We start from the raw sequence: 19,325 nt of genomic DNA on the forward strand, positions 1-19,325 counted from the left end.
GTTTGGTCCTGCCCCTTGTGTTTGTCTTTCATTTGTTCTCCTGTGTGTGTTGCCAGTAGAAGCCACAATTCTGTGGGTACTCTAGGTGGTGCAGAAAGCACCTAGAAGCTCCCTAGAGGTTGAAGTGCTGATCGAACTTCAGTTTTGTGCTCTATTAATTCCAATTAGGAGTACTGGGGGTGGTTCAGATTCTGGGGCAGTGCTTTTGGCCAGCAGAGGGTGTCACAGGGCCAGCCTACTTTCCCTTTAAAGCAAATTTGGGTCTCCAGCTGTTTTTGGACTACAACTCCCATCATCTCTAGTTAGCAGGACCAATGGGGAGGGATGATGGGAACTGTAGTCCGGGAGCTGCTGGGGACCCAAGTTTGGGAAAGCCTCCTTTAAGCAACTTTTCCATTTTGCCCGCAAAGATGGGACCTGTCCATGTTTGTATCTTCTTGTATTTGTTTTCCTCATGACCTTTGTGCGGTTTTTAAAAATTTCTTTTTAAAAATAATAATAATATTTATTAAAGTTTTAAATGTTACAAAAAGAGAAAGAGATAATTCCAAGTTAAACAAAAACTTAACAACACATCACAATAAAAAAAGAAGAGAATAGGGGGGGGGAAAGGTTATAAAAAAACAGAAAAACAGAAACAATTAAGAAACACAACGAACCTCCCCGTAACTTATCTTTCGCTTACTTGTTTCCTTGAGCTCCTCGCACCTCCCTTTTTTGTATTCTAGTTCAGTTAGCTATTTCAGCAAATCCTTTCTATCTTTCCCAATTTTTATCCTATAATTTATCTTAATATAATGTAACTTTACCTTTCCTCCTTTAACAATCTATTTTTACTTAATCCTTTATAATATTTCTGCTAAAGCCATATAACTTCATTCCAGCCTCCTTCTAACATTCCTTAATTTTACAATGTTTCTGTAAATAATCTTTAAATTTCTTCCAATCTTCCTCCACCGACTCTTCTCCCTGGTCTCGGATTTCCGCCAGTTCCATAAGGTCCATCAACTTCATCTGCCATTCTTCCTGGGTGGGTAGATCTTGTGTCTTCCAGTACTTTGCAATAAGTATTCTTGCTGCTGTTGTAGCGTACATAAAGAAAGTTCTATCCTTCTTTGGCACCAATTGGCCGACCATGCCCAGGAGGAAGGCCTCTGGTTTCTTCAGAAAAGTATATTTAAATACCTTTTTCATTTCATTGTAGATCATTTCCCAGAAAGTCTTAATCCTTGCGCATGTCCACCAAAGGTGAATGTGCCTTCAGTCTCTTTACATTTCCAGCACTTATTATCGGGCAAATGGTAAATTTTTGCAAGCTTGACTGGTGTCATGTACCACCTGTATATCATTTTCATTATATTCTCTCTTAAGGCATTGCATGCCGTAAATTTCATACCTGTGGTCCATAACTGTTCCCAGTCAGCCATCATAATATTATGTCCAACATCTTGTGCCCATTTAATCATAGCTGATTTCACTGTTTCATCCTGAGTGTTCCATTTCAACAGCAAGTTACACATTCTTGACAAGTTCTTACTTTTGGGGTCTAACAGCTGTATTTCCAATTTTGATTTTTCCACCTGGAAGCCAATTTTTTTGTCCAGATTATATACCTCCATTATTTGATAATAATGGAGCCAATCCCACACTCTATTTTTTAGTTTTTCAAAACTCTGTAGTTTTAATCTATCTCCCTCTTGTTCCAGAATTTCCCAATATTTTGGCCATTTGGCCTCCATATTGAGCTTTTTCTGAGCCTTCGCTTCCATTGGTGACAACCACCTTGGGGTTTTATTTTCGAGCAAGTCCTTATATCTTATCCAGACGTTAAACAGTGCTTTTCTGACAATATGATTTTTAAATGCTTTATGTGCTTTGACCTTATCATACCACAAATATGCATGCCACCCAAATACGTTGTTAAAACCTTCTAGATCCAGCACATCAGTGTTTTCAAGAAGCAACCATTCTCTCAGCCAGCAAAAAGCGGCTGATTCATAATAAAGTTTAAGGTCTGGCAGGGCAAATCCACCTCTTTCTTTAGCATCAGTTAGTATCTTAAATTTTATTCGAGGTTTCTTGCCTTGCCAGACAAATCTAGAAATATCTCTCTGCCACTTCTTGAAACAATCCATTTTATCCAGAATTTGCAATGTTTGAAACAAAAACAGCATCCTAGGCAGTACATTCATTTTTATCGCAGCAATTCGGCCCAGCAATGATAGCTTCAGATTGGACCATATTTCTAAGTCCTTTTTCACTTCCATCCAACATTTTTCATAGTTATCCTTAAACAAGTTCACATTCTTGGCAGTCATATTGACCCCTAGGTATTTCACTTTCTTAACCAATGTTAATCCTGTCTCCTTCTGAAACCTCTCTCTCTCAATCACTGTTAGGTTTTTCTCTAACACCTTAGTTTTCATTTTGTTCAACTTAAAACCCGCTACATGACCAAATTCTTGAATTAGTTCCAGTACTCTTTTAGTACTAGATTCTGGCTCCTGTAATGTCAGTACCAAATCATCAGCAAATGCTTTCAATTTGTACTGTTTAGCTCCGACTTGTATACCTTTAACCAATTGGTCCCTTCTAATCATGTTTAGAAGGACCTCCAGGACCGATATAAAAAGCACTGGAGAGATTGGGCAACCTTGTCGTGTTCCTTTTTCTATCTTAAATTCTTCCGTCACTACATTATTCACAATTAATTTACCCTTTTGTTCTGAGTAAATTGCACCTATACCATTTCCAAACCCTTGACCAACCCCCATCCCTTGTAAGTTTTTCCTCATGAAACTCCAAGAAATATTGTTGAAGGCTTTCTCCGCGTCCACAAATATCAGAACTGCTTTAGTATTAATATTCACTTGTAGTTTCTCTAAAATGTTAATTATGTTCCTCGTATTGTCAGACAAGTGTCTGCCCGGAAGAAAGCCCCCTTGATCTTTATGAATTTCTTCTACTAACACCTCTTTTAGTCTTTTAGCCAAAATATCTGCAAAAATTTTATAATCCACATTAAGCAAAGATATGGGGCAGTAATTCTTAAGCTGTGTCTTCTCAGACTCTATTTTCGGTATAAGTGTAATATAAGCTTCCTTCCACGACTCTGGTGCCCTTTTCCCTTCCAATATTTCATTACAGACTTCCTTTAAAGGTTGTACTAACCATTCTTTCAAGGATCTATAATATCTTGAAGTCAAACCATCCGGTCCTGGGGATTTACCTAATTGCATGTTCTGAATGGCCCCTTCTACCTCCTGATCTGTTATTTTATAATTCAACATTAACTTATTTTCTTGAGAGATTTTTTATAATCCATTTATTTTCAAAAAACGGTCAATGTCCATTTCTTTCTGCATCTCCTGTGTATATAGTTGTTTAAAGTACCTCTGGAAGCACTTTCTGATCTCCGCTGGATTCTGTATATTCTTTCCTTCCACTTCCAAATTTGTAATAATATTAAGTTTTTGTCTTTTTTTCATTTGCCAAGCCAGCAGTTTTCCGCATTTATTTGCCGATTCAAATGTCTTTTGTCTCATCTGTTTAATCTTCCATTCTATTTCCTGATTCATCATTTTCATATATTGTACTTGATATAACTTTATCTCTTTCAGGATCTCCTGCGACTTTGGTTTCATTCTCAATTTCTTTTCTCCTTCCTTTATTTTCTCCAGAATTTTATCTTTTTTCTCATTTTGGACTCTCTTCTTAATTGCATTCTGTTGCATCAGAAATCCACTCATAACCGCTTTGCTTGCGTCCCAGATTACTCTTTTTTCAACAGTGGTGTTCATATTTATCTCGAAATAATCTCTCAGGGTTTTTTGGGCCTTCTTAGTCACTTCTTCATTCCTAAACAAAGTGTCGTTCATCCTCCATCTAAAGGAACCATTTGGTGTTAGTTTCATTTCCATCTTCACAGCATTATGGTCGGAGCAAGTTTTAGGGCAGATTTCCACTTTTCTAATCTTCGGAGCCAGCCCTCTAGTTGCACAAATTTGGTCAATTCTTGTCGATGTCATTTTGGCCTCAGAGAAGAAAGTTCCCTCTATTCCCAAAGGGTTCTTCATTCTCCGTGTGTCCACTAAATCCATATTGTCAGTCATATCAAAAAAAGTTTTTGGTAGTCTACCATCCTTAGTAACTACCTGTTGTAGATACCACTCCATTCATGTCCCCCATCAAAATTATATTGTAGTCCATGTAATCCTTCATCCTGGAGAAGAGTGACTGGCACCCCACTAGTCACTCTTCTCCAGGATGAAGAGGAACCATTGATGAGCACCCTTTGGGTTCGGTCAGTCAGCCAGTTACAAATCCACTGAGTGGTAGCATAGTCAAGACCGCATTTTACCAGCTTCTTTACAAGAATATCATGAGGCACCTTGTCAAATTCCTTGCTGAAATCAAGGTAGGCTACATGAACGCAGTGGGTGCTCATCAATGGTTCCTCTTCATCCTGGAGAAGAGTGACTAGTGGGGTGCCACAAGGTTCTGTCTTGGGCCCGGTCTTATTCAACATCTTTATCAACGACTTGGATGATGGACTCAAGGGCATCCTGATCTAATTTGCAGATGACACCAAACTGGGAGGGGTGGCTAACACCCCAGAGGACAGGATCACACTTCAAAATGACCTTGACAGATTGGAGAACTGGGCCAAAACAAACAAGATGAATTTTAACAGGGAGAAATGTAAAGTATTGCACTTGGGCAAAAGAAATGAGAGGCACAAATACAAGATGGGTGACACCTGGCTTGAGAGCAGTACATGTGAAAAGGATCTAGGAGTCTTGGTTGACCACAAACTTGACATGAGCCAACAGTGTGACGCGGCAGCTAAAAAAGCCAATGCAATTCTGGGCTGCATCAATAGGAGTATAGCATCTAGATCAAGGGAAGTAATAGTGCCACTGTATTCTGCTCTGGTCAGACCTCACCTGGAGTACTGTGTCCAGTTCTGGGCACCACAGTTCAAGAAGGACACTGACAAACTGGAACGTGTCCAGAGGAGGGCAACCAAAAAGGTCAAAGGCCTGGAAACGATGCCTTATGAGGAACGGCTAAGGGAGCTGGGCATGTTTAGCCTGGAGAAGAGGAGGTTAAGGGGTGATATGATAGCCATGTTCAAATATATAAAAGGATGTCACATAGAGGAGGGAGAAAGGTTGTTTTCTGCTGCTCCAGAGAAGCGGACACGGAGCAATGGATCCAAACTACAAGAAAGAAGATTCCACCTCAACATTAGGAAGAACTTCCTGACAGTAAGAGCTGTTTGACAGTGGAATTTGCTGCTGCCAAGGAGTGTGGTGGAGTCTCCTTCTTTGGAGGTCTTTAAGCAGAGGCTTGACAACCATATGTCAGGAGTGCTATGATGGTGTTTCCTGCTTGGCAGGGGGTTGGACTCGATGGCCCTTGTGGTCTCTTCCAACTCTATGATTTTATGATTCTAATCCAACAGAGTCTCATGCAACTTCTTTAAAAATTCCGATTTTCCTTCATTTGGTGCATAGATGCCTTACTATCAAAAATTTATCTCCTTGTGATTGAATTTCAATTGCAACAAATCTTCCTTGATCATCTTTAAATATAAGTTTCGGTGATAGGCTCTCCTTTGCATAAAGTACTACTCCTCTTTTTTTAACTTTTTCTGATGAAATAAATTCATGGCCCAATCTTTTATTACTCAGTATTTTCCTATGTAGCCTTGCCACGTGTGTTTCTTGTAGACAAATCAAGTCCAATTGTTCCTTTTTCAATAAATGAATGACTCTGCGCCTTTTTTCGGGGGAATTCAGTCCATTAATATTCCAACTTAATATTTGCAATGCCATGATGTGATTACTCTGATTTTCCTCCAACTACACCCAATGCTTGCTCTTCTTCTGTTGATATCACTGGATTGTCCAGTCCGAAGGGTAGTTTGGTTATGTCCAGTATTCCTTTTTTTGGTGATCTTCTGTCCAATGCTTTTTGTTCTGGTCCTCTATCAGGTGATCTTCTATCCGATGCTCTTGACTCTTTTCCAGACCCCTTCTGCAGATCTTCTTCGTAATTATTCAAAAAATTAGCTTTATCTTCTACTGATTTTATTTTTATTTTCCTTCCTTTGAAACTGAAGGATAGGCCTTGGGGAAATTCCCACCTAAGGTTAATTTTGTTCTTTCTCAGCAGGGCAACCAAATCACTGTAATTGGACCTAAGATCCAAAAGGGATGTCTTTCGGGATGTCTTTAAAAATCTCCACTCTTGACTGTAGTACTTCCAAAGGATTCTGATAATGCCAACCCAAAATTTTATCTCTCTCTTTTTTAGTTCGGAGGGTAATCAAACAGTCTCTTATTCTATTCTTCTCTTTCTTCCCTCCTCTTCCAAGTCTAAAGGCAGTCACGATTTTAAATTCATCCTGTTCCAAATCCAAATCCCAAAAGTCTGCGAATTCCTACGTCATTTCTTAAAAGGGCAAATTGAAAGCGAAATTGTATGGCAAGTAGTGGAAGAAAAAAAGGTGGCATTTGAAAAAACACACAAAGAAAACCTGGGGGTGGCCTCCTCCAATATTTAATAGGGGGGGACAAAGACCCCTTGGCATTTAGGAGTTGGCCGTATTCCCTACACCCACACGTCTCAGAATGCTTAGAACATCAAAACACAACACAATAACACAAAACATCACATGTTGAGAGCCAGTGTGGTGTAGTGGTTAAGAGCGGTAGACTCCTAATCTGGGGAACCGGGTTCGCGTCTCCGCTCCTCCACATGCAGCTGCTGGGTGACCTTGGGCCAGTCACACTTCTGTGAAGTCTCTCAGCCCCACTCACCTCACAGAGTGTTTGTTGTGGGGGAGGAAGGGAAAGGAGAATGTTAGCCGCTTTGAGACTCCTTAAAGGGAGTGAAAGGCGGGATATCAAATCCAAACTCTTCTTCTTCTTCTTATGTTAAAATAGTATTAGATGTCAATAAGAAAAAGGTCCGGTTAAAAAGCTGTGGATTTGCCTGGCTCCTAAAGCTGTATACTGGTTTTTCCGACCTTTGTATGGATTCTTTGATGGGAAGTGAGTTTAGAGCTAACAGTGAAGCTCTTTCCACATTCCACACACTGATAGGGTTTCTCCCCTGTATGAATTTTGTGATGGGAAGTGAGAGCGGAGCGCTGACGGAAGCTCTTTCCACATTCCACACACTGATAGGGTTTCTCCCCTGTATGAATTCTTTGATGGTAAGTGAGATTGGAGCTGTGAGTGAAGCTCTTTCCACATTCCACACACTGATATGGTTTCTCCCCTGTATGAATTCTCTGATGCTTAGTGAGATCGGAGCTATTTCTGAAGCTCTTTCCACATTCCCCACACTGATAGGGTTTCTCCCCTGTATGAATTCTTTGATGGAAAGTGAGAGTGCAGCTCTGACTGAAGCTCTTTCCACATTCCCCACACTGATAGGGTTTCTCCCCTGTATGAATTCTTTGATGGGAAGTGAGTTTGGAGCTCTGATGGAAGCTCTTTCCACATTCCACACACTGATAGGGTTTCTCCCCTGTATGAATTATTTGATGGGAAGTGAGATGGGCACTGTTCCTGAAGCTCTTTCCACATTCCACACACTGATAGGGTTTCTCCCCTGTATGAATTCTGTGATGGGAAGTGAGATAGGAGCTCTGACTGAAGGTCTTTCCACATTCCACACACTGATAGGGTTTCTCCCCTGTATGAATTTTTTGATGGGAAGATAGAGAGGAGCTTTTCCTGAAGCTCTTTCCACATTCCACACACTGATAGGGTTTCTCCCCTGTATGAATTCTTTGATGAGAAGTGAGAGAAGAGCTATGAGCGAAGCTCTTTCCACATTCCACACACTTATAGGGTTTCTCCCCTGTATGAATTCTGTGATGAGAAGTGAGATGGGAGCTGCGACTGAAGCTCTTTCCACATTCCATGCACTGATACGGTTGCTCCCCTGTATGAATTCTGTGATGGGAAGTGAGAGAGGAGCTACATGTGAAGCTCTTTCCACATCCCACACACTGATAGGGTTTCTCCCCTGTATGAATTATTTGATGGGAAGTGAGACTGACTCTCTGCCTGAAACTCTTTCCACATTCCACACACTGATAGGGTTTCTCCCCTGTATGAATTCTTTGATGGGAAGTGAGATTGGAGCTGTGAGTGAAGCTCTTTCCACATTCCACACACTGATATGGTTTCTCCCCTGTATGAATTCTTTGATGGAAAGTGAGAATGGAGCTCTTCCTGAACCTCTTTCCACATTCCATGCACTGATGGAGTTTCTTTCCAATGATATTTTGTTGATGGCAAGTGGAATGGGAGCTCTGACTACAGCTTTCTCCACACTCCAAATTTTTGCGTGGCTTCTCTTCTCTGGGGATTTTGTCGTGGTCACCTTTGTTCTCGATTTCCGTTTCATCACAATCTGCATTGGAGACAAAAAGGGATTAGAGCCTCAGGAACAAATGGAGAAGAACTGAAGGGAGCTGGGTGTGTGTTCATTACCTGTATTGTTTGTCATTAACCAACATATTTATTATGAGATTCTGATGTGTTGTTGAATGTTGCTTTGTTTGATATAAAGTAGTGGTCAAAATTGTGGGGAAAAAGTGTAGTTCTTCTTTTGGAGTAATATTATAAATTTATATATCAATGGAAATATAATTTGATCAAGAATGCAATCAACAATGCAATCAAACTAAGTTTGTTCATATTATATCAAACCTTATAGCCAAATAACGAGAAAAAAGAAGCACAACTTGCTTAGGTTGACTTTTGTCAGTGTCTTATGTGATTGCTATCAAGTTGGTCATTTAGTGAGGTTGAAAAACATAATCAAATTAAAGAAATGGCACAAAGAGTTGACTGGTCACCCAGAAAGTGATGTAAAATTGTACTATTAAGTGAACAAGGCTACAGTTATGAAGAAATTAGATGAAAAATTGGGAAAAACTAAACCAAAGCTGGCCATTGAAGAACGGAGAGACTGTGCCTACATGACAGAAGAAAATCATCTGGGTGTATACAAGACTATATGGTGCAATGTAATGGGAAGTTGAGTGCAAGTCTGGTCTAAATGTTAGAATTCTAAGGAAAAAGCCATTGTTATCTCTCCAGCAAAGGTTGAAAAGATGAAACCCATGTTAACTGTACAGCGGAACAATGGGACAGTGTTATTTGGAGCGATGAAACCCAAATCTCCTTGCTTGGTAGTGATGGCATGAAATATGCGAGGAGAAGAATCAGAGAAGATTTACATCCTACTTGCATTACACCGACTGTGAAACACCCAGACAGTGCGATGATCTGGGGTTGTATGGCAGCAAAAGGTGTGAGCAGAATTTGCGTCATTAATGGGAATATAAATGCGGGAAAATGCATAAAAGAAATACTTGAGCCCAAACTGAAGTGTTCCGCAGGTGATCTTTTCCCAGATACTGAAGCATTTATATATATGCTTCATATGCTTGCAATATATATGCTTGAAATATATTCTATTTCAACAGGATTCAGCTCCGTGTCATGTTGCTGCTGTGTGCAAAAGGTGCTTTGGAATGGCCTGGGAATAGCCCACAATTCAACCCAATCAGAAATCTATGGAGCCGACTAAAGAAACTTGTTATACATGTTTGATGTATTAGATGATTTTAATATTTTTTTGGAAGCCACCCAGAGTGGCTGGGGAAGCCCAGCCAGATGGGCAGGGTACAAATAATAAATTATTATTATTATTATTATTATTATTATAGAAGTAACCCAGCAATAAAGCTCAATTAACAGAGGCCATAATTGAGTCTTGGTTTCCCATTATTACAGTTGCAGAACTAAAGACTTGGTTCACTTCAAGTGAAGGCGTTGTAAGGCTGTAATTAAAGCTAAAGGTTACCAATGGTTACCAAAGGTTTCACGTTTTTTCTTTATGACTGCTGTTCTAATAAATACTCCTTCATAAAAGTCATCGCATTACATCCTTCATTAAATTATCTTTCCATTGCTATATAATTTTATGGTATTACTCCACACAAAAGTGGTGTTATGAGCCATCAAACCTCAAAAATACACTTTTCACAAAAGGTTTCCACAATTGTGGCCACTATTAGAAGTTGTTCATTTTAAAGTTAATGTTCTTTATATATGGGATCAGATTATTATTATTTATGTTTCATGATTATATGAGTGTTGGAAGCCGCCCAGAGTAGCTGGGGCAACCCAGCCAGATGGGCAGGGTAGAAATAAAAATTATTACTATTACTACAGTGGTACCTTGATTTAAGAACAGTCCTCTTCTGGAAAAGATTAAGTTTGTAAACCGAGGTACCACTGTATCATCATCATCATCATCATCATCATCCTCATCATGACTGCTGCTGTTGCTGCTTGCGTGAGTGCTGGGAGGACCCCTCCCTCTCCTGCCAATTCCATCTGGCCTAGGGGGCGGGGCCTGCACTTACCACTACAGTTTAGAGGCCTGAGCAGCTACCTGCAGCAAGGGACAAAATGGTTTTAAATGTTTTAAGTGCTTTTAATTTGCAGCACTTTAAATGGTGGTTGTTGTTTTTTATAATATTGTATTATTTCATTAATTTATTTTTGCTTGGGGTGGGTTAAGCATTTAGTCAGGGTGGGGAGTAGTTTAATTTGAGCGCTATTGTTTCTTGCTTTGGTTTTATTATTATTATTGTTGTTGCTGTTGTTGTTGTTATTCTGTTAAGTTATTATATAGTTTGTATTTTGCTTTTTAAGGGGAAGGGTCATGGCTGCCTGGGAGTGGGCCTCAGCCAATAGATTGAGTGGGGCAGGTTCCAAAGGGGGGAATGTATTGGGACACCCAATCTCAGTGATCACGGGCAGGAGGAGGAGTTATGCTAAGACCAGACCATGTCATTACCAAGGAGGCAGGTTTAGTCGTTGTTGGAGGACTATCCCTGCCTCCAGGTCTGGTCCTGACCAGAAGGATACAGTAATCAGCAAGGGAAATCCACATGACCTGAAAGTGTTGCTGTGCAATGCCAGGTCAATGATGAATAAAACCTCTGCCATCCACGACCTGATTGTGGATGGCGGATTTGACTTGGCATGTGTGACAGAGACCTGGTTGGATGAAGCAGATGGGCCTGTCCTTGCCGCTGCTTGCCCACCAGGTCATGTGGGCGGGGGGGGGGTTTGCAGTGATTTTTAGGAAGTCATTAGTCTGCACCAGGCGTCCTATTGGGAAGATCCAGTTCTCTGAGTGCATGTTCTGAAAGTTGGGCAATAGGGGCAGTACAGGATTCCTTTTGGTGTACCGACCTCCCCGCTGCACCAAGGATTCCCGGCCCGAGCTGCTTCAGGTTGTGGCGGATATGCTCCTGGAGACACCTAGCTTGGTTGTCCTGGGGGATTTTAACATCCATGCCGACACGACCTTACAAGGGGCCGCTCGGGACTTCGTGGAAAGCACGGCCTCCATGGGGCTGTCCCTGAATAAGTTTGGCCCAACTCATAGCCGCGGACATGCCTTAGACTTGGTGTTTACCTCTACGGGTGTTGGTGATCTGACATTAACTAAAAGCGAAACATAAGAAGTGCCATGGTCAGATCACTTCCTGGTGCAACTGGACTTCTCCGCAACCCTTCCCCTCTGCAGGGAGGTGGGACTGATTCGGATGGTCCGCCCCCACCACTGAATGGATCCAATTGGCTTCCAGAGAGTGGTAGGGGATGTTTTATCCCAAGTTAATGGCCTTTCAGCAGATTCCCTGGTGGCACACTGGAATGCAGAGTTAACCAGGGCTATGGACTGTCTGGCTCCGAAGCGCTCTCTCCGATTGCATGGAGCCCGGACAGCCCCGTGGTTTCCCCCGGAGCTGAGGGTGATGAAACAATTGATGAGACGGCTAGAGCGCCGGTGGCGGAAAACTCATTGTGAATCAGACCGGACATGGGCTAGAGCTCAACGCCGAGCCTACCAAGTGGCAATGGCGACGGCGAAGAGGGTCTTCTTTGCCGCCTCCATTGCACCTGCAGAAAACAGCAGCAGGAGACTTTTTCAGGTGGTTCAGAATCTATCGGATTTTTTTTAAAATAATATTTATTCAAAGTTTCAAAAATACATAAATACAATAAAGAACAGAAAAATACAACAGAAAAAAAGAAAAGAAAAAGTTTTTAAAAGGAAAAAAGAAAAAAGGGGGAAAAAGAAAAATACACATCCCATATTACATCTTTTCATTTGCTTGTTTCTTAGACCTCCTCGCACCTCCCTTTTTGTATTCTGACTTAATTCGTTGTTCCAGCAAATTCTTCCCATATTTCTCAATTTTTATTTAAATAATTTATCTTAACAATCTATCTTATTAATTAATTCAACATATCCTTTCCGTCTTTTACCATATTCTGTTATTCAATTTACCTTAATGTATTTAACCTTATCTTACCTTAAAAGCCTTAAAATTCAAAGTTTAAACCATATTTATACATAACTCCTTAAATCCTTTCTACTAAAGCCAATTAATTCCTTTCCAGCATTTTCCCTAATATTTCATTAACATTACACTAATTTCAAAAACAAAAAAAGAATTTCCCCCCCAGTTGTTATCCAACGCCCCTTCTTCCTGGTTTCGCGTTATGTCAGTCCTTTCTATACATTCCATCCAGTCCATCAATCTGGTGATCTTATATCCGAGGCCCTTAAGTCTCTTCTATGCCCCTTCTGCAGATTTTCTTGTTCTTGTTTGTAGTTGCACTCTTCCTTGCCTTTTGTTGGTTTCTTTCTTAATTTCTTCCCTTTCTCCTTGGGGAGTAGGTCTCCGGGGGATTTCAAACGATAATCTCCATTTTCCTTCATCAAGCCAGCCCATTCCCCACAGTCCCACTCCCTGTCATCATCTTTGTAATCCAAAAAGTGGTTGTCCAAAAAGTAATTGTCAACATGTTTCATAGTCCCACCAGATTTAAGAGCTTCCTTAACTCCAAACACTTCCAGGTACACTCCAAGTTCAATCTTCCAATGCAACAACTTTCGCTCCTGCAGGACTTTGGATCTCTCCATTTGTATTGCTTGGGGTGCGATCACAACCTCTTCCATCTTCCTCTGCCCTTGCACTTGCCCAGTCAAACCAGTTTACTCTCTCTCCTGCAGGCTTAAACAGTCAATTCCCCCCCACTTTTCTCCTGCTTTCCAAGGGGGTTTTATTGGTTGTAGATGCAGGAAAATTCAATCTTTAAAACAACTTTCCAGGCTCTTAGATTGTAAAGTTTTTGCTTCAGTCTATTTACAAAAAGCGGAAGACGGTCTTCCTGTTTTAACCTTCCCGCTTCAGTGCCTAATTCAAGAATTTCTTGATCCAATTTTCCGTTTTTACTCACGGGTATTTGTTTAGAGTCCGAATGTCAACAGGAAAAAGTCAGCGCTCTCTGGCGATGGCTGTGCGGCTTCCCTCCATGAAAGTAGCAATCGCTTCGCTACACCGCGCTGCTCACCCCACTTCGCTCCGGAGCCCCAAAAAGGGGTCCCCCCGCGAATAGGGGAGGCGCTCTTGGTGCTCTGCCGAACCCCACGTTCCCAGGCTCCTCCGCCTGGAATTTCTAGCGGGTCCCAACCTTCGCCGCGGTGGGAACACCCAGTGGCGTAGCGTGGGTTGTCAGTACCCGGGGCAAGGCAAGTAATTTGCGCCCCCTAACTCATGGATTTTAGCACTCGAGTGCGAGCGCCCCCCATGTTGCGCCCGGCCCCCCTGCACCCCCACGCTACGCCACTGCTTCAAGCCCCCCTATAAAACATTTGAGGGGGCCAGTCCCCCAGTTGATGGGCATTGCCAATGTGGTAAACTATGCAGGGCGGGGCTTACCTGCCTCCCCCCCCCAATATCATACTGTATTCACGTTGGCACCCCTGATGAACTTAGCGGGGCTTACTTCTGCCCCACAAGCCTTTGCACCTCCTCGTCTCCTTTCCTCTCTACAGTGGTGCCCCGCAAGACGAATGCCTCGCAAGACGAAAAACCCGCAAGACGAAAGGGTTTTTCGGTTTTTGCGACGCTTCGCTAGACGATTTTCCCTATGGGCTTGCATCGCAAGACGAAAGCCCATAGGGAAATCTCGGGGACCTTTTTTTAAATGCTGGCGGTGGGGAGCAAAGCCTTCCCCCCCCCTCCGGACTTCAGAAGAGGTCCAGGAAGGCCGGCGGGGGCGAAAGGCTTTGCTCCCCACCGCCAGCATTTTAAAAGCGGTCCGGGATAGCAGGGAAGCGCTTCCCGCTATCCCGGACGGCTTTTGAAGGCAGGCAGGGGGGGGCGAAGACTTTTGCCCCCCCTGCCTGCCTAACCGGGGGCTTTTAAATCGCCCCGGGACTGCCCGGGGCGATTTAAAAGCCCCCGAACGGCTTTTGAAGCCTCCCCCCGCCGCCCGGCTTCGGGGCATCGTCCCGATGCCGGGCGGTGGGGCAGGAACGCCTCCCCCAGCCGCCCGGCTTCGGGGCATCGTCCCGATGCCGGGCGGTGGGGCAGGAACGCCTCCCCCCGCCGCCCGGCATCGGGGCATCGTCCCGATGCCGGGCGGTGGGGCAGGAACGCCTCCCCCAGCCGCCCGGCATCGGAACGATGTCCCGAAGCCGGGCGGCCGGGCGGGAAAGCCTCCGCTGTCCCGGGCGATTTTAAAATGCCGCCCGCCAGAAGAGGTGGGGGAAGGCGTTTTCCATAGGAACGCATTAATTGATTTTCAATGCATTCCTATGGAAAACCGTGCATCGCAAGACGAAAAACTCGCAAGACGAAGAGACTTGCGGAACGAATTAATTTCGTCTTGCGAGGCACCACTGTATATGTAAGAGGGTGAAGGTCAGGCTGGCAGCACGAATAAGGGCCCCACTGCTGAAGGCCTCTCCCGCCACGACCTCCTGGTCCACAGGCAGGGCAAGAAAGTGCCTTTTCCTTGGGGGGGAGTCTTAAATTTCAAATTATTATTATTATTATTATTATTATTATTATTATGAATATCAAATGTGCGTGGTTTCTCTACCTCCACCGACGACTCGCCACGTGCGAGGAGGAAGGCAGGCTCCCTTCACCTCCCCGTCCCCTCAAGGGAAAGGGAAAACGACGTGAGGAAAAGCAACGCGGGACAGCGAGCGAGGTTCTCCCCAGAGCCTTTTCCCGCCGCCCCCTCGCAAGACAGCCCTGAAGCCGAGCGCGGAGTGAGGGGCGGGGCCCGGCAGAGTCTCGCTGCCCCCCAGCGCCTCTCGAGGGGGCATGAGGGGCGCCGCGTTAAGGGCGCCCGTGGGCGCAGCGGCGGCTCCTGTCAGGGCACGATGCGGGCAGGGGTCCCTCGCGCAGCTGCCGCCGACGGCTGACCCTGCCTCACCCGGCGCCTCTCCCCCACCCCGTCCACCCACCCATATCCTGCTCAGGAGGGGCCGGTAGGCTGGCGAGTGCCTCACGGCACCAGCACCAGAGAGGGAGAGAAGTCCGCCTCCCGCCGCCGCCTTTTGTTAAACAGACATTTTAAATCGGTTTAAATGCACACGAACCTAGCAGTAACACCTCCCCTCCCAAAACTGGGCTGGTCGGGTGTGGTTCTCTCCCGCGCTGAGCGCTGCGCTGGGCGGCCGCTGCATTTTCCCTCCCCCAGATAGTCCCTCCCTCGCTCTCTCTCCGCTCCCGCTCCGCACTGCAACGCGGGCAGCTCGCATTGCATTCGCACAGCCAACACTGTGAGAGAGAGTGAGTGAGCCAGGTAGGGGCAGAGAGCTGCGAGTGCGCCCCCCAAAATGTTGCGCCCGGTGCGGTTGGCACCCCCTGCACCCCCCACGCTACGCCACTGGGAACACCCAGTTTCCACGGAGCCCGTTCCTCCGATCGGAGGAACTCCGCCATTCGCCGATGGCGCTAACCTAATCTATATGAAGCCGCTGGGAGAGATCATCAGGGGGTATGCAGTATCAGTATGCAGATGACACCCAGCTCTACGTCTCCTTTAAATCAGAACCAGTGAAGGCGGTGAAGGTCCTGTGTGAGTGCCTGGAGGCGGTTGGAGGATGGATGGCGGCTAACAGATTGAGGTTGAATCCTGACAAGACAGAAGTACTGTTTTTGGGCGACAGGGAGCGGGTGGGTGTGGGGGATTCCCTGGTCTTGAATGGGGTAACTGTGCCCTTGAAGGACCAGGTGCGCAGCCTGGGAGACATTTTGGACTCACAGCTGTCCATGGAGGCGCAGGTTAACTCTGTGTCCAGGGCAGCTGTCTACCAGCTCCACCTGGTATGCAGGCTAAGACCGTACCTGCCCGTGAACTGTCTCGCCAGAGTGGTGCATGCTCTAGTTATCTCACGCTTGGACTACTGCAATGCGCTCTACATGGGGCTACCTTTGAAGGTGAACCGGAAACTGCAATTAATCCAGAATGTCCCACGCACCTCCTTCCTCTTCTGCCTCTGATTCTGCACTGCATTCTGCCACAGAGTCTCCCAGCTCACTAAGCCCTGTTTCCCCTTCAGCTTCTGACACCTCCTCTTCCCAGGCTTCTCCCTCTTTTCCCTCTGACTGCTCATCCTTCCTCCACCTCCACTCCTTCGGCTCTGAGCCATCTTCCCTTCCTGGTTCCCCAGCTGTTTCCTCCCACCATTCCTCTGTGCCCAACCAGTCCATGACATTGCTCCATCCCTCAGCCTCTGGCCCCACAAGGCAGCTTCCCCTGACCTGATCTGGTTCCACAGCCGCTGCTTCCCTTCTGGACCAATAAAAAGGCGGATCAGGAGGTCTTGCTGGCATCCTTCTGCCATCTGCAAGAGAAAAAAGGTAAGCAGGACGCCAGGAGTGCCTGCTTCTCTCACAGGTGAAACAAGGCATCTCTAACTACAGGTGGGCCTTTGAGAAAGCCTTTCCTGCTGAGAGCATTTAGACGTTTGTGCCCATTTCATATGTTTGTTTGTGCAGAAATACATCTCCCCTCCTCTGGACCCTTGTCCCCAACTGTCTCCCCCCAAAACAAGATGAAAAGAACCCTCAGATGAATTGGAAAACCAAGAGAATGAGACCAGTGGAGAAAACCCACCTTCCTCCTTACCCAGTGGCCTCTCTCTGGTGTCCAACGGAGGCCTCTCTGCCTCACAGGAATCCAGGTCCATTTCTGCAAAGAGATCCTTTCCCTGAGAAAGAAACAAGGATTCAAAACAGAGAATGGGGAGAAATACTAGAAAGAGAATGACAAAGACTTAAAGGGTGTGAGATCTCATCCCATGGATGCTTTCCAAGAAAAAAGATGGGCCATCAGCAGACCATTATGGGATGTTCTCTGTCCTGTTTGGAGCCCCTTGGGAGCATCCAGAGGAAAGTCTCTCTCACCTGCTTTCTCTCCTCTGCCTGACTCAGGAGGAAACCTTCGGCCAGGGCCACCGCCTGGGAACTGGTCTCCGCTCCACAGTCCCTCACCCAGCTCTCCATCTCCGGTGGAAGGACAGCCAGGAACTGCTCCAAGATCACCAGGTCCAGCATCTCAGCTTTCGTGTGCCTTTCTGGCTTCAGCCACTGATGGTCAAGGTGGTAGAGTCGGCTGCAAACCTCTCGAGGTCCTTTGGCCTCCTGGCAGCAGAACTGCCTCAACTGCTGGCTCTGCAGCTCTGAGCGGAGGGTGTCCTCCTCACCCAGGATCTTCTGCACAGGGTTTTCCCAGAATCCCCCAGTGCTCCCAGTTCGGCTGGCATGGCCTCTTCCTGCTTCAGGGCCAGCTGAGTCTTGCTCATCCATCTGTGCTGTCAGGAAGCCTCTGAGAGATTGGAAGGAACCCTTTGGTCTTCTGCCAAGTTCTGCCCGTCTTAATGAGAAGCTCTAGCAAATCCTACAAAGCAAATACATTGTTCTGTTACAGAATTTGTAGGACAGGGGGGAAATGGTTCCCTGAGGAAGCATGGATGAGTCTTGCTGGGAACAAGAGGAGGAAGAAGAGGAGAAGAAAGAAGTCTCTAGCCTTCTAGCAATGCAAAACGTGGAGGCAACTGAAGGGATTTCTGTCAGATTAATCAACCTGGTTTCTGCTGTCTCCCAGTCAATGCATGAAGTCAGAACCAACTGACAAGAGAGTCATTTGTATCTTGTGATAAATGGATGCTTTTCTCTAGTGGGGGTCCTGACCTGGGGGGTCCTCTGGAGTTGCTCCCCACTCCCACCCCCACTCCCCTGCTTCTGTCTCCTTTTCTTGCACTTGGACTCTCCGCCATTCTCAAGGTAGACTCCTGGGGTGGGGTCCCTTTTTCTTTGCTCTGAGGGCCAGGTATGGGCAGGGCCAAAGACATCTCCTTTGAATTTAGGTATGTAATTTATTAGTAGTAGTAGTAGTAGTAGTATTCTGTTAGATAGCTTAACAGACACAAACACACAGCCATTGATGCCAAGGTCCCTGGAGGCTCAGTGAGTAGCAGCGCCCATTTCCGGCTGCTTTGCCAGCAACAATCCCTTTGGGGCAGAGAGGATGTGGTCCTGGGATGCCCTGCTCTGGGTGCGAGGGGATTGCTGCAGTGGCCTCCGTGGGGAGCTGCCCTGGGAGACACTGGGAAACTGGTCCCCAATGCAGCAGCCAGACTCTGGGCTGGGATCCCTCTCCTTATTCCTGGCCTTTCTCTCCCACCTTTCCTCCCTTCCTCCACGTGGGGTTTTTTTTGGGGGGGGGCTAGTCCACCTCCTCGTCCAGCTTTGGAAAACCATTTGCACATGTTACCTCGCTTGTGCAATGAGGCTGAGCGATGTCACTCAAAGTTAAAGTCCCAGGGACTCCTTTGTTTAAAGAAGGGAGATTTTTTCTGAAAGGGGGGGAGCGGAGGGCCAAATGAGATTGGGATCCTCTGATCTGCAGGAAGGAGAGCGTGGCAGACCTGGCCCCTCCCTGGCAGGACCCTCTCCTCCTCCCTGACTTGGGGTCCCCCCCTGCAGGAGCAGATCAGGCCCCCCAGGCCTCCTCCCCTGCTGCAGCCCTGGGACCCCCGTCCCCCCACTGCACCCTCTGGGGGGAGAGAGAGGAGACTCACCAGATCCCAGGAGGGGAGAGCGAGGCAGCCCTTGCAGCAGAGACACCCAAGCAGGAAAGGACTGGGGAGGGAGGGGGATTGGCTCTGGAGGACCTGGCCCCCCCTTTGCTTCCTGGCCTCTCTAGGAAGGCAGCTCAGTTCCCTTTAACCCTTGCCAAGCCGAGTCCTCCCTCGCTCAGCCCTCTCTCAGATTCTTATAATTTTTTATGGATTTCGGTGGGGGGCAACTGCTCCCCCCCCCGGCTCCGCCCATGCCCAGATATCCTTTTGGGGGTGAGGCTCCTGGCTGGACTCTGAGCATCTCCCTCCCTTGGCCAGAA

The sequence above is a fragment of the Podarcis melisellensis genome (assembly GCF_964234715.1).
Source record: "Podarcis melisellensis genome assembly, chromosome: 4".
NCBI lineage: Eukaryota > Metazoa > Chordata > Lepidosauria > Squamata > Lacertidae > Podarcis > Podarcis melisellensis.